The sequence below is a fragment of the Corylus avellana genome, chromosome ca9 (assembly GCF_901000735.1).
Source record: "Corylus avellana chromosome ca9, CavTom2PMs-1.0".
In the NCBI taxonomy this organism is placed as follows: domain Eukaryota; kingdom Viridiplantae; phylum Streptophyta; class Magnoliopsida; order Fagales; family Betulaceae; genus Corylus; species Corylus avellana.
Window position 1 is genome coordinate 16,046,495 of NC_081549.1, and position 4,165 is coordinate 16,050,659.

General features: G+C 33.6%; 1 long non-coding RNA gene across 1 annotated transcript; it reads left to right on the plus strand.

Moving 5' to 3' along the window:
- The first annotated feature begins 1,400 nt into the window (after nucleotides 1-1,400).
- LOC132162122 (uncharacterized) lies at nucleotides 1,401-2,250 on the plus strand. Its single transcript, XR_009438202.1, has 3 exons — nucleotides 1,401-1,603; nucleotides 1,681-1,839; nucleotides 2,000-2,250. It is a non-coding gene; the product is annotated as an uncharacterized LOC132162122 (long non-coding RNA).
- The last annotated feature ends 1,915 nt before the right edge of the window (nucleotides 2,251-4,165 follow it).

Sequence of the window (4,165 nt, forward strand, 5' to 3'; positions counted from 1 at the left end):
AAAAAGTAATAATATAAAATTTATTAAATATTAAAATATTCAATAATTAAAAAACAAAAGCTATTAAAAAATTAAAGAAAAATTGAAAAATTGAAAAATTAAAGGGGTGGCTCGAGCCACCTCTTTGCCGAAATGGGGTGGCCGGACCGCCCCATTTTGGTCAAGGGGGTGGCTGGAGTCACCCCATGAACGGATTGGGGGTGGACGAACCACTCCCATGGCCAAGGGGGGTGGTCCGGCCACCCCCAGAAGGCCAAAAGAAAAAAGAAAAAAAAAAAAAAAAACGGTTTGGGTTTTGGGGGTGGCCGGACCACCCCCCACACATACACACACAAAATGGTTGGTTTGGCTTGCCGGAAAACACAGAACCAGTCCTCCAAAATCTCCTTCAGGTAGGTCTCTTCAAATTTCCTTCACAAAGCCACACACTCCAAAAACCTAAAATCTTCAAAGCTCAAAAAACCCCAATCTAAATCGCTAAAACCTTCCCATCCCATTGGTTTTGCAGTGACCCAAATCACACCCACTAAATCAAACTCTTTACTAATATAACCCATCAAAAATTGTTACTTTCTTTGATATAACTATGTGGGTCTCTGCAAAACCTTCAATTTCTAACATTTCTTTGCTTTCTATTCATTCACACCAAAACCCATTTCTCAGTTTGCCCCATATCTCACTCCCACATAGTTATTCTCAATCTTCGCAAAAGACCCAAGTTTATTGTGGTACCCGTGAGCGGATTGATACTATAAAAAATACCCAAAAAAACTCTTCTCTTCACTTCACTTCCACTTCTGTTGCTATGTTGAATGATTAGAGACTCACAAGCACTAGCCATGAAGAAGACAATCATGATCAAGAAGAACAAATCCGGGACATCCACGCCCTGACCCCATCACCACCGGCGAATCGTGGCCGTCGAAGAGAAGTTTGGGAAACAAGCAGCCACAGATCATCTTCCATGTCCATGGCTTTTTAATTTTTCTTTTTCTTTATCTTTTATTTTTTTAATAGTTTTTATTTTTTAATTATTGAATATTTTAATATTTAATGAATTTTATATTATTACTTTTAATATTTTAATATTTTTCTTTTTATTTCATTTTGGTAGCCCAAAAGGTAGTCGTTTAATGCCCAAAACGACTATGTTTTGGGCTACCGCAGGGTGCGGTAGTTTTAGACTACCGCACCTAAGCCTTGCCCATTGCCGATTACGGGTAGTTAACGTACCATATTTTTAAATTTTAAGTTTTAAATTTTGTCTCCCTATAGCTTTGGAGAGAAGTAAATTGTGAGGCCATAATTATCCTACATTAAATTTCTTCACTTAATGAAATCCATATAAGAAAAAAAATTGAAATAAACTGATTCACTCACTAAAAACTATGGGGTTCATGCCACATGTCACCATTCTAGGCAACTCTAAGAAGGATTTACACAGATCTTCATCTATTCACATATATATGGAATTCCATCTTATAATGATTCTCAATGAACTTGCAGGTCTGGTATTCCAGATGGCCAGCCAAAATTGTTGCTTTCTCTGATCCCAGACTACCCATTGTTGAATTTTATGCTCACTACTTCCATATACGTTGCAGTAAGTAAACGATGTCATACTTGGAAATTTCGAAAACATATGGTGTAACTAAGCCTCCAATTTTTGCTTTCTTGCAGATTTCTTATAGACTCTTTGAACTGACAAATACATTGAAAATAGCATTTGTGCCCGGTAAAGACAGCAAGCGCCTTATCTCCAACACAGTGACTGCAGTAGCAGTCTCAAGCATTTTATACTCCTTGTCTTTTGCATTCCTAAAAGTCCCACGAATGTTGGTAAGAATCGCCCCTCTTTTGATTAAATAGTTGTGACGTGTTTATCAGTTATCATGATTTTCTTTTTCTTTTTAACTCTTCCTAGAGAGGTAGCTTCTCTTGGAGTATTTTACGCTTTGAATGATTTTTGATTACTTATCAAAACTCTTATAATGCACAGGTTTGAGCATTGAAATGGGTAAATATAGTATACAAGGCCACCGGCTTCTGGAACTGAGTACTTTTTCCACTGCCTGAGTTTTCATCTCCATGGCAAAATCCTATTGAGAAATGAAATCTAAATTATAGGAGTGTTTGATCAGTGTTAACTTGTAATTATATTTCTCATTTTCTTTTTCTTTTTTTTTATAATGGAGCATTGTATCCGAATGACCGCACCTAATGGCATTCTCATCAAATTATATTAGACCATCACCTTTTTTTTTTTTTTTTTTAATGAGTAGATAAAATTACAACTAAATTCGAAGGAAGCAAAGTAAACAAAGAGATGGAAGATCCTAATAAACTCAATTTATAACATTTACCAAAACTGTTTCCATTAGCCCAGTTTATAGCATTTTAAAAAATCAAATTAGAAAAATTAAGGCACCAATGGGGCTAGTCTTTTTTATTATTATTTTTTTTTAAAAAAAATAATAATAATAATATCACCAGAAGAATACGTGGCTTTTGTGAATGGATTATTGTTTCCTTGTTTCCACCACATAATGTAGGCCACAATTTATCACCTATAACTTGTAGGGCAATTAAAAGCATTTAAGATTTTGAGTAACATGTGAGCATGACTATTAAAACGGAATAGGATACTCTCCGGTTCTTTATAATTAAGGGGCATGTTTGTCATTTACATTTTGTTGGACAAAAATGTCCTTTCACTATAAAGAACCAGTTTCTTTCAGGGGTTCATTTGAACTAGAGATGATTCAAATTCATTAAAACCACTTAAAGGCTATAAAAAACAGTTTATAAATATCATGATTATAAATTTTTATTTAGTTGCCAGTTTTTCACAGTTGAAAACAGTTGTTGATGACATGCTTTGTTAATCTTCCAGTACTGCGTCTAGATAGTTTCAGAAAGTTGTACTTGTACACTTTGTTCAGCTATAGATACTACTTTTGAAATATAAACATGTGTTGTAAAATAATTTTAATGGTGCAAAATATTTTGTTGATACAAAATAAAATTAACTCATAAAATTAACGGTAAGATAAATAACATGCAATAAATTAAAATTGGAGAAAGGAAATATCTTACAACATTACACAGTTGTCTTTGAAGGTTGATTTCATGCCCCCACGGAATATTCAACTTGGTGTGAGCGGATCTCTTAACACGCAACCTCTCAATCTTAGATTATAGCGTTAAGGACGCACTTCCTAATACGAAGATTAAATGAATAACTTGTTGATTTAATTGATGGAAACAGCGTAAAGAAAATACTTGATTATTTGATTGAAGTGCAAAAAGAGGCCAAGATGAATTGGAGAGGACAATAGGTAACACGCTCTTACATAAGGCAAATTAGCCAATTGCCCAAGGCTCCAAATAATAATTATATAATGATTTACATAAAAAAAAAAAATTAAAAATTAAAAAAAAAATCTTATGACTTTAAATATGGTAAAAAGTTAGTAAATATTTTCTAATTAAGGCTCCAAACTATGGTAAAAAAGTTTATAAATATTCTCTAATTAAGGCAATCAATTATGATTAAAAAAAAAAAAAAGAATTACCAATTGAAAGGAGGAAAAACAAATTAATACCAGAAATATAGATTTTGGAAAAGAAAGAAATATGGAAAGCCAATTCAGCTATTGTTTAATTCAATAGCATTATTTAGGAGGTCTTTTGCAATGATTAGCAATGATATGGGAATCATCATGGCGGCAGCTACTCATAAACTATCTTTCACTGATGTTTTGCAGGGTGAAGCTTTTACAGCTCTATTGACTATTCGTTTAACTGCCTCTTTGAGTCTTGGATATTTATCTTTGAAAGGTGATGCGCTTCTAGTGGTATTGGCTGTGAATGACCCGCCTCTATTTCATTCTTGGTCTTTTGCTAATTGTATTTCAAATATTAGTTTAGCTTTTATCTTCTTTTTAAAGTTTGAGTGCTTTGAAAATCTCCCGATATGCCAATTTTAGGGTACATGCTTTACTTAAATGGGTCACTTTTAATTATGTTTTTGGAAGCATTCTCACAGGGTCCCCTATTCTCTCTTCCATTCGGATCAGGAATGAAAGTGACCATCCCTTATAACCCTTTTTCCCCGTTCAATTAAAAAATAATAATTCAATAGCATTATTTGCCTTTTTTCGGA